The sequence below is a fragment of the Oryctolagus cuniculus genome, chromosome 7 (assembly GCF_051225735.1).
Source record: "Oryctolagus cuniculus isolate XC-2025 breed Fujian yellow rabbit chromosome 7, ASM5122573v1, whole genome shotgun sequence".
Taxonomy (NCBI): Eukaryota; Metazoa; Chordata; class Mammalia; order Lagomorpha; family Leporidae; genus Oryctolagus; species Oryctolagus cuniculus.
The window spans coordinates 16,680,231-16,692,242 of NC_142873.1; the positions used below are offsets into that span (position 1 = coordinate 16,680,231).

Genomic DNA, 12,012 nt, shown 5'->3' on the forward strand with positions numbered 1-12,012 from the left:
AGATCTGATGATTTTTTAAACAGTGCACTACTTACTCCCTGTTACAAAATTTCACATTGTACTTGCAATAATTTTTACTTTCTTACCTTATAATGTGAAGAGAAAGCTAATATGACAATTTATACCATTCATTGCATAGTAAACAATGAACATACAAATGCTCTAGATTTCTAAAGTGAGAAAAGTAACACATTTTCACCTAAAAATTTCTTACCTGTTAGACCAAATATCATTACTGATCAAGATAATGTAAAACATATTTGCGTATCCTTATGCTTTGTATAAATCTAAGGTATAAGTATTCTGACTAATGCTGCAATAAATAACATTTAAAAATCGACCTGCGCGAGACCGGTCTGCGGGGCCCTGTGCCGAGCCAGGGTTGAGGAGGGGCCGCAGGGTTGGCCCCCAAAGGGATGCTCTTGTCCGAGCGGCGAGAGACCAGCCCCGCTCGCCCCTGGCTGCCGCTGCGCCGCACCCGCCCGCCGACATGGCCCTCTACTGCGGGGACAACTTCGGCGTATACTCGCAGCCCAGCCTGCCCTCGGCCGCCGCCACCACCGCCCCGGGCGCGCCCCCCGACCGCCAGGACGCCCTACGGGCTGGCCCACTACACCGCGCCGCCGGCCGCCGCCGCCAACCCTTACCTGTGGCTCCACGGCCCGGGTGTGGGCGGCTCGCCCTCCTTCACGGCCGCCGCGTTCCTGGGCGCCCCGCCGCCTCCACCAGCGCCACCGCCCCCGGCGCCGCGGCCGGGCCCTTCCTGCAGCCCGCGGCCGCCACCGGCCCCTTCGGCTGCGCGCAGCGGCCTTTCGCGCAGCCGCCGCCCGCCGCGCCCGCCTCTCCCGCGGGGCCCGCCGCTCTGGCAGATCTGGGCTGGCTGACCGCAGCCAGCCGCGAGGACTTGATGAAGATGGTGCGACCTCCCTACTCGTACTCGGCGCTGATCGCCATGGCCATCCAGAGCGCGCCCGAGCGCAAGCTCACGCTCAGCCACGTCTACCAGCTCGTAGCCGACAGCTTCCTCTTCTACCAGCGCAGCAAGGCCGGCTGGCAGAACTCCATTCGCCACAACCTGTGGCTCGACGACTGCTTCCAGAAGGTGCCCCGCGACGAGGACGACCCAGGGAAAGGAAATTACTGGACTCTGGACCCAAACTGTGAGGAAATGTTCGACAACGGCAACTTCCGCCAGAAGCGCCGCTCTGAAGCCAGCAAGGCCTCTACCGTGGCTGCAGGGACAGCAGAATCAGAAGAGGGGCTCTCCTCCGGATCCGGGGCTGGCGTGGGCGGGAGGCCCGAGGGGACAGCCCCTCTCTGTTGAGGCCCTCCCAGTCCCCGGAGCCTCCCGAGGGCACCAAGAGTACTGCCTCATCTCCCGGGGGGCCATGCTTACCTCCACGCCATGCCTCAACACTTTCTTCAGCAGCCTCAGCACCCTGCGCGTCGGCAGCAGTGGGAGCACACCGCGCGCCATGCCGGGCGGCCGCCACCTGGGCCTCCAGGGCGCCCAGCTGGCCCCGGTGGCCCCTTCCCCGCCACCTCCATCTCCGAGGCCTCTCCCGATGCTTTGCAGCTGAGCAGGGCGGCAGCAGCAGCAGCGGCCAGCGGCCCTCCTACTACAGCCCCTTCCCTGGCGGCAGCGGAGGAGGCCAGAGCAGCCGGTTCAGCAGTCCCTTCTACAACTTCAGCATGGTCAACAGCCTCATCTACCCGCGCGAGGGCTCCGAGGTGTAGGGCAGTGCCTCTGAGGCTGCTAGGCGCACCTGAGACTGGAGAGACCGCAGGGGCCAAGCCAGCAGCTCTGGGCTAGAGCCCAAGTGGGTCCTGCAGCCCTGGCAAGCTCCTGGGGTGGTTGTGCGGCCGGTTGGCTGTGCTGGGAGTGACATGGGGTATGGTCCATAACTTCCCGTAGCCCTGCGAGCTGCTTCTACAGGTCTCTCTGGATACGGCCCTGTGTTCTGTGAGCCCTGTGAGGGCAAGGGACCATGTCTCGTTCATCACTCACTGCATGCCAGGGTTGCATAGGTGTGCAGGGGACTTAAAAACGTTAGCCCGTAAAGCTGTGGGGCGGGGGGCCGCGGAATCCATCAGCAGCCGGCAGCTGAGGCAGTCGGGGGTTTGGGGCTGGCACGCTCTGATTTCTCTAGGAAAGCCAGCTGCCTGGGATTTTAATAGGAAACCCCAGCTTTGTGTCCTTTGTCTCAATTCAGTTTTGCTCCTACTGTCGTAGGACCAGTTCACAGGTCACCTCTGCTCATTCCTGGTGTCTGGTACAGGGTCATTACTAATAGCAGTGCAGCAGGAAGCCACGCTGTCTGCCAAGCAGCGCTGTAGACACTTGACAGGTGTCAACCCACTAAACAGCAGCCTTGGGAGTCCGGGGTGATGGTGCCCCCTCATTTTCCACCCCAGGGAAGTGAAACCCTGAGATATTAGATAAACTGGCCTGGGGTCACACAGGAAGCTGGAGGCAAGATGGGATGCAGGCAGTCTGGCTTCAGAGGCAGCAGCTCGGAGCCTGTGTATTCTAGTTCCAGAAAACAAGCCAGCTTCCTCAGGCAGGCACAAGTGTTGAAGGGGTAGGAATGGAGCACAGCTCTCCTTGGACCAAGGATTCTGGTTGAAATCAACATCCCGAGCCACAGGCAGCCCCGCTGTAAGAACTGCTGGGGCTGGGGTGGCCACTGCCTGCTTCCCGTCTCAGCCTGCCATCCTCGCCCTCCCAGCTTGTGTCCTGGATATTTCATCTTCCAACCAAGTATTATCAGAGTTTTATTAACAAACAGCTTTTAAGTGGGATTTTTAGTTTTTAATGCAGTAAACCATCTGATCAAATTTGTGAAGAATATATATGGTGTTATTTATTTTAGCATTCCCTTTTACTCCTCAGAGCTGTCTTCAAATCATTTTGATAGTCACCTCCCAGTGTCCCAACAGAGTTCCTGGGACCCGGGACCCACTCAGCCACTGGTGGGTGACATCTTAGGGTCTGTTAGGATGCAGATGAATTTCTGGGGACATTAAGATTAGTCTTGTGAGTTGCCTTTCCTACCATGTGTCTGAGTCGCTGTGAGCATTGCTAGTTCAGGGTTTAAGTTTTTTTAGAAACAGGAATTCAAGTACATTGTAAAAGTTACTTTAACTCTTCCCCGTGAATGATTGTTGGAGATTCACAGCATTATTTTTTAAAAATGCTTTATTTTGAAATATACAGGAAAATTTTTAACAGCTTTTTGAGGTGCAAATGACATCACATTATTGGTATGCAGAAAAATGACCAAAGGAATGACCATACTATGTGTGAAAAAATTGGTTTCTATGGATATTTTTGTATGTGAAAAATCATGTGGACTTTTATAAATATTGTTTCTAGCAATTCTGTATTTGTAAATTAATTTATAATGTGAATGGGGCAGTAAAGGTGTTTTTTTTATTTCTGAAGAAAGTGTACTGCATGCTAAGAAGAATCATGTGAAATAAATTTTAAATGGGACAAAAAAATTAAAAATCAAGGTGTCCATTATCAGAAGAATAAATTAAAATGTGTTATATGTAGACAATGGAATATTAATCAGCCATAAAAAATTAATCCTTTCATTTGCAGAAAAATAGATGAAAGGAAAACATCATGTTAAGTGAAATAAGCTAGTCACATGTTTTCCCTCATATATAGAAACTAAAAAATAGAAACTTAATTTAAACACACAGTTTTATTACTAGAGACTGGGAGTGGGGAGCAGCAAGGAGGTGAGGGACTTTAGATATCAGGTACCAAGTTAAAGTTAAAGCAAAGGAATAGGTTCCTAGTAACACAGCATGATTGTGTGACTATAGTTCACAATAACCTTTTATGTATTTTATCAAAAAAAATGTGGCTCCACTCATTCATTGAAATGTCACACTATTTTCTGTAAATATGTACAATTACATTGACTTTAAAAAATTTTAAAACCTGTGTTTGTTAATCCAGAATTTCACACTGTAGCAAATTACATGCTTTGCTAACTAGGATTTACTGGTATGACTTGGAAGGCATCCCCATAGGAGTTATATGACCAGCCAAGATAAAGAGAACATAAGTATTGAGAAAAGCAGTGTAATTTCCATTTTTTAATTGTTGCAATCTAGAGATGCTCAGTAATCCACAAATTAAAACAAGGAGAAAACACTAAACTCTTAGTTTCAAATGTGTGTCAAACTTTTTATGAGGTTTCATCTGGGTTCAGTGCCCAAAAGACAGTAGTTTTAGTGATGTTTTAATGCCTTAAGGTATTTATAAACTATTTCTTACAATAAGTATTTAGGGACTTCTTCAAACAAAGCATTAAAGTTGCAGACAGTCATATTGCAAAAATCCATCACCTACAGTAGTCACAGGACCTGTTGTTGGCGAGGTTTTCTAGCATCCAATCTCACCAATTTAATAGAGTAATGGAAAATCCTGTTTTTAACAGTAACAAGGCCGGCGCTGCGGCTCACTAAGCTAATCCTCCACCTTGCGGCGCCGGCACACCGGGTTCTAGTCCCGGTCGGGGCACCGGATTCTGTCCCGGTTGCCCCTCTTCCAGGCCAGCTCTCTGCTGTGGCCAGGGAGTGCAGTGGAGGATGGCCCAAGTGCTTGGGCCCTGCACCCCATGGGAGACCAGGAGAAGTACCTGGCTCCTGCCATCGGATCAGCGCAGTGCACTGGCAGCAGCGCACCGGCTGCGGCGACCATTGGAGAGTGAACCAACGGCAAAAGGAAGACCTTTCTCTCTGTCTCTCTGTCCACTTTGCATGTCAAAAAAAAAAAAAAAAAACAGTAACAGCACCAAAGAAGTAAGAAGGAACAAAGCTCTATGGGGGTGATCATATTACATCAGATGGCTGACCATCTCTTCTAGAGTGTTCTCTAAATTCATCCCAAGACAACCCATGTATTCCTGTCTTTGAACTAGTACTGTTGGGAATAAATCACCTTGAGTTTTGTAAATGAAATCTTGATCAATTTAACCTCACCTTGAATGGGAAGAATCAAGTTTAGCCATTTGCCCTTTTTTCATTTTTTTGAAATCTACCTTAAAAATGTATTTCCTAATAATCAAAGAGAAAGAGTAATAACTATTATACCACATGATACTTTTTCCTCAAACCCCTTAAGGGCTTTATGTGTATATAATATGTATTAGCTCAGGTAATCATCCAAAACTACCATAAGGGGTAAGTATATTTCCATTTCCAATTTCTTTATCATATGAAGAAAGACTAAGTGACTTGTTAAAGGTCATGCAGTTAATAAATGGTAAAGACAGGGTTCTGGAACTCAGGTCACCTAGTTCCAAAGTTGCATTATTCCTTTCCTTCTATTCCATTCCTCACCACATGTAAACACTCTGCATTTAATTCATACACAGTAACTCTTAAAAATAAAGGTAAAATAAGGGAGGACACAAAGATACATAAAGTAATCAAATAGTTGAAGTAGAACAGAAAGAACACTTAAGCATGAGGAATGAGGAAACAATTTTAGAAAGTGTAAAGAATTACAGTAATAAAAATATAGATTAAAAGTTACATATTTATATTAAGTGAATTACAACATAATGTTACAAAGAAAATATCCAAAGAGTGAAAATTTGCCATTAATATCACTTGGTTTCTTAAAATAAATTGCTATTTTCACTTTTTCCATCCCTTCTTCAATAAGTGCTTGGCAAGGTACAAAATACAGCTCTCAGGTCCTCATGGTCCTCACAAAACTTGCTATCAGTCTGGAGTCAGAATCACATAACTGCACTCAGCTGTCACACAGGGTAATGGAGGAAGCACAAGAGGCCACTGGGACACAAGGCAGATTACCTAAAATAGATTGCATGTGATTAGGAAGGCACCCAGAGGAAGTAAGACACAAACCAGATCTGAAGTATAAATATGAGTTGACAAGGTTTGGAGTAGTTCAGGATGAAGCATGTATTCTGAGCAAAGACTCAGATGTGAAAGAGGACAGTATTGTACGTTAAAGACAAGTTCATAAAGGATGGTCACTAACATGCATGTATTATTCTATCCTCATATTTACCACTTTCCATTTCAAAGAAACATGATGTGGAGAAAGATCCCAAGTTCGGAACCAGACAAGTTCAAATTATGATTTTGATTCTGCCACATGCATCTTGGTATTACACAGTAGCTCACCCTTCTTAAGCACCAGGCTCATTATTGACCAAACAATAATACGAACACTGAAACTGAGCAATTCTCATTAAAATGTATGAGTCCTATTTGGGAAAATGGCCAGTAAAGAAATATTCAATAAATGATAATCCCCTTTCCTAATAAATAAGTATATTCATAAACCAACTTTGCCTCGGGTGTTTTATAAAAACTTGAAGTGCTTCTTTGTGTTTACAGTTCTGGATTTATGCAAACTGATTTTTTTAAGATAATCTACTATCGTTTTTATCATTTGTGTAATTTGAACATGGAAATGGAAGAATCCTTGAGAATCATCTGCCACTTCCTCCAACTTGGGTCCTGATTACAGGCAGTTGAAGAACAATCCTTAATTATGTTAACCTGGTCCTGGGCATTGCAGGATGTTTCACAATACTTAGATTGGTAACCAGAGATTGCTACTAATAACCTAAGTCACTGCCACAAGTAAAAATGGACCCACTTTTCCCAACACCTCATAATGAAGTGGTATCACCATATTTCAGAACCCAGTGATTATCTCCCCTGACCCCCAACACACACTCTGTTTTCCAGTGGAAAACTTGATAAGAGGCTAATAAAAGTATTTTGACCAAGGTAAAAAATGATCAAATATCAGAAATAGGACTTGATTCTACTTCTTTCAATTGTTAGTAGAGGTTTCTTCTAATTAGTTCCATGTTGTAATTAATTTTTAAGTTTATATATCAAACTGTATATATTTCACTTCACAAATGCATGGGAGGATCTCCAAATAGGAGAGAAAGGGAAAGACCATGCATTGTTTTACTCCATCAAAAGGAACTTAACTAACCTGTTTAATTTTCCATTAAGAGCATTCTGCTCTAAGATTAAGAGACATGTGGACACAAAAAGCCTGAGAACTTTTAGAGTCTCCTTCTCATCAAGAATAATGTCCTGCACAACCTGTGCCCCTTGGGACCAAGCTACTATTGGAGGAAATTCAATCTAATAGTGCACCACAGCATACTACAAAAACATCACTCCTTAGCTACTGCTCAGACAAGTTTACATAGCATATTGTACTAACATTAAGCAATTGTAGTTCCTGAGGCTACAACCATTTCATATCTTCTCCACATACCACAACACATAAATGTTTATGTTCCTTGGGTGCATAATATAAGACTTGTGTTTTCAGGTAATACATCTTAAGGTGTCTACTCTGGGTGGGAGAGCCACAATTGGTGATTGGTGTCAGAGTTTTTAAAAACATCTCCAAACTCCACTGAGTATCTGAATATTATGTGCATGCATTTGCTTAAAATCAGAATACCTGAGAACAGCTGCCTTTCTCCAATTCCCAAAGTCTTGAAGGATATGAGTATTCTTGAGTGTCAGTGAACTACAGAATCTATGGAGATTTTCAGAAGACAGAAGGTTAGTGTTAACTCCATGAATTCAGAAAAAGATATCAAACTGCTTTCCATTTTCCCCTAAGATTGAAAGAGAGGAATACTTAAGCAACACACTGCTAACAAAGAAAGATTCCCATAATTTCACTGATAACACACAGAAGGAAGTTTGTAAGAGCTCTATTTAGAAAGTTCTATCTTTATCACAAGAAAGACCCCATCTTCTCAAATAATTCCCAATACCATGATTCTGGGAGACTTTATGGGTCTCTCTGTCGCTCCCCCTCTTTGTGGAGGAGCAACACAGGACCCTGCGCTGTTCTTTCGTCTGCTCGGCCCTCCCTGGGTTTGCTGCTGGTTCTTCCCGGGTTGGCTACTATCCCTTCCACCTCTGTGGAAGGGCAGTTCCCCCTGGCCACATTCCCCACTTCCGCAGGGGAGCGGCACACCGCCGGCCGGCTTTCTCGGGGGCTGCACAGGTGTTCCTTCAGCTAGATGTTCCCCATAGATGTTCCTGGTGCATGCCGTCTCTCTCCTCCTTTATAGTCCTCCTCCGCCAATCCCAACTCGGCTGCCCACATGCCGAGTACGCTGCTCTCCAATCAGGAGCAAGTCCTACAGTTTATTGGTTGAACTGGAGGCAGCTGTGCGGAAGCTGTTTACTTCTCTCCCAGCGCCATATTGTGGGAGAGCAGATGCATAGAATAAGTCTTAATTCCAGTAACTCAGTCCAGTCCGGATTGCTCCCCACAGATCCCCCTTTCTTTTTATTTTTTGGCGTTGATACGCGCCTGTCTTCGGTGTCCCGCGGCACACACTCTGCTCTACTTGCTAGAGTTGCCACAGGCTCTTACAAGTCCTATCAATCAGGCAAACCGAATCCGGGTCCTCTCATCGCTGTATTGTGGGGGAGACTTATTAGTGTTGGTTCGTGCCTATTGTGGGGAGGCCTTATTGATGTTAATTCGTGCCTGTCTTCGGTGACCTGCGGCGCATAAGCTGCTAACCACCGCAGGCGCTCATCGCCTCACTTAATCAGGCAGACCGAATCCAAACTTTCTCGTTGCCATGTTGAGGGGAGGCCTTTCTATTTCTCTATTTCTCTATCTCCGGGCATTCCTATTTCTCCCATTTTACTTCTATCTCCCAGCATTCTTATTTCTCTCATTTTATTTCTAAACTTCTATTTCTCTTATCCCTGCAGCTTCCCGGCGCCTCGCCCTGCCGGCAGCTCCGCCCCGAGGCTATTTCTCGGCGGCTTTCCGGCTGAGCCGCTTCAGCCCGCGTCTCTCTCATCTGCGTGGCTTCCCGGCTTTGCGCGGCTTGGCTTCGCGCGCTCCGCGGTCTCCACGCCCTTCGCGTCTGCACCACGGCCTCGCGCCAGCCCCGTTCCCTATCTACTTGTGCCCCGCACGCTCTCTCTGCGCACGGCAGCCTCCGCGAGTCACACAGCGTAGCTTACGTGTCCGCCACTAGCATTCAATCTAAGTTCCCCGGGCTAGCCTGGCGAATCCAACCCAGCATACGTCTCCGCCCCACGATTTGGCTTCCCGTCCTTTGCTCCCCGGGCTAATCAGACGGATCCCAATCTGGCTTACGTTTCAGCTTCTGGTTTCAACTTTTCGCCCCCTATTCCCGGGCTAACTTGAGAATCCCAAAGTGGCTTTCGTATCCGCCTCGGCCTGCCCCCCGCGGCTTCAATTTCCCTAACATTTTTCTCTACCCGGTATGTTTCCCCAAGCTTTCCTCCAACAATACTCCTCCCTCATTTCTCCTGGCCTCTCCCCACAGTCCGCATCCGAGTCTGTTTGTTCTAGCTTTCACTTTCGCTTTCGACCTTAGAGATTTCTCCCAGCTTCCCCCCGTAGTCCGTATCTGAGTCTATGCCTAGGCTTTCAATAGCTTCTTCCGGCACCTTTTTCGTCCGGCTTTTCCCTAGGCTGTTTGCTAGTCTCTCTCTCCGATATTTTCCCAGTTCTTCCCGTTTCTTCCCTCCTAAGTTTGCTATCCGTCCTAGGTTTCCTATCCGAGTCACGGCACCATTATGTCGCTCCCCCTCTTTGTCGAGGAGCAACACAGGACCCTGCGCTGTTCTTTCGTCTGCTCGGCCCTCCCCGGGTTTGCTGCTGGTTCTTCCCGGGTTGGCTACTATCCCTTCCACCTCCGTGGAAGGGCAGTTCCCCCTGGCCACATTCCCCACTTCCGCAGGGGAGCGGCACACCGCCGGCCGGCTTTCTCGGGGGCTGCACAGGTGTTCCTTCAGCTAGATGTTCCCCATAGATGTTCCTGGTGCATGCCGTCTCTCTCCTCCTTTATAGTCCTCCTCTGCCAATCCCAACTCGGCTGCCCACATGCCGAGTACGCTGCTCTCCAATCAGGAGCAAGTCCTACAGTTTATTGGTTGAACTGGAGGCAGCTGTGCGGAAGCTGTTTACTTCTCTCCCAGCGCCATATTGTGGGAGAGCAGATGCATAGAATAAGTCTTAATTCCAGTAACTCAGTCCAGTCCGGATTGCTCCCCACATTCTCCATCAATAATGCCATGAAATTATCTTCAGAACAAAGGCAGACTATGGACTACATTTGTTATCTAAAGTCACCACACCAAGGTAACTTCATAGTAACATGAACTTCATAAAACATAGTAATATGTTTTAAAACATATGTGGGCAAAAGGTCTTTCAAATTCCTCATTTGCTTCGAACTTTGACACTGACATGTGTCTCTCATTAGGCTTCCTAGCCTATCAACTTCAAAAGCAGAGGATGGGATAGAATCATTCTAACAATTAAGCGGTTTTCCTCCAAATTTAACTCTTACCAGTACAACGAAATCTAAACAAAGAATGTGAAAGTATAGCTCATATCTTTTTTTCTAGTGGTACATTAAGTGTAAATGTGATTTTCAAAATATATACATCTCATTTTTGTGTTTATATTTTATAGGTTCTTTTAAATTTAGCTTTAGCCTTTTAAAATGCAGGTATTCAGCCTAGTGGTTATTATGCCCGTGTCCCCTGTCAGAGTACCTAGGTGAGATGCCCAGCTCCAGTTCCTCACTCCAGATTCCTACTAATCGGAATCTGAGAGGCAGCAGTGTTGCTTGAGTAATTGGGTTCCTGCCACCCACATGGGAGACCTGGATTGAGTTCCTGTCTGCCTTCTTTGGCCCCAGCCCAGCCCTAGTCATTAGAGACATTTGAGGACTGAACTAGCAGATAGAAATCCATCTCTCTGCCACTCTGCCTTTCAAATAAATAAATCTTAAAAAAAATTGTAGACATCAACAATGAAGGCCGGTACTGTGGCTCACTAGCCTAATCCTCCACCTGCGGCGCCGGCACACTGGGTTCTAGTCCCAGTCGGGGTGCTGGAGTCTGTCCCAGTTGCTCCTCTTCCAGTCCAGCTCTCTGCTGTGGCCTGGGAGTACAGTGGAGGATGGCCCAAGTCCTTGGGCCCTGCACCTGCATGGGAGACCAGGAGAAGCACCTGGCTCCTGCCTTCAGATCAGTGTGGTGCGCCAGCCACAGAGGCCATTGGGGGGTGAACCAATGGAAAAGGAAGACCTTTCTCTCTCTCTCTCTCTCTCACTGTCCACTCTGCCTGTGGGAAAAAAAAAAAGAAATCAGCAATGAAGCCATCTGCCCTTGGGTGTTTGAATCATTACCAAAGATTCTCCCAACAATCTCCATGTTGAACCTATTTCAGTTGTCTATGTCTTCATGATTCAGTGATGGTAGATTATGTATTTCCAGAAATCTAGCCATCCCTTTTATATTTTCCAATTTGTTAACATATAGCTATTGGTAGTAATTCCTGATGATTCTTTTTATTTCTGTGCTATACATTGTAACATCTCCTTTTTCATTTCTGATTTTATTAATTTGAGTCTTCTCCCCTTTTTGTTTGATTAAACAAAATTGATACACCATTGGCCCAACTATTTTTTCAAAAAAAATCAGCCCTTTATTTCATTGATCTTTTGTACAGTCTTGGGAGGGTTCAATTTTTTTTGTTTTTTCTCTACTCTTTATATTAGCTCATCTATATGCATATGCATTCAATATTAATATATAAAGGTAATATTATTTTTATATCAATATATGTACAATAAATAATGAGATATCTTTAATTCAAATATGTTTAAAAAAGTAATAAATTACTGTTAAAGTAGCCATAAAAGACAGAATAACACTTCATACCCATTACAATGACTATTATTAAAAAAAGACAGTAATAAATGTCAATGAAAATTTAGAGAAACTGTAACCTTTTTTCCTTGTTAGTATGAATGTAACATAGTAAAGCTTTTGTGGTGGATACCAGCATATCAATTCCCCAAACAATTTAAAACACAGAAATATGTGATCCACCAATTTTGATTTATGCCAGAAAGAACTGAAAGCAAGGGCTCAAATAGATGTCTGTACATTTGTGTTCAC

At 45.7% G+C, this 12,012-nt stretch overlaps 1 pseudogene; it reads left to right on the forward strand.

Moving 5' to 3' along the window:
• Nucleotides 1-490: 490 nt before the first annotated feature.
• On the forward strand, nt 491-5,841 carry LOC100344296 (forkhead box protein I3 pseudogene; annotated as a pseudogene).
• The last annotated feature ends 6,171 nt before the right edge of the window (nt 5,842-12,012 follow it).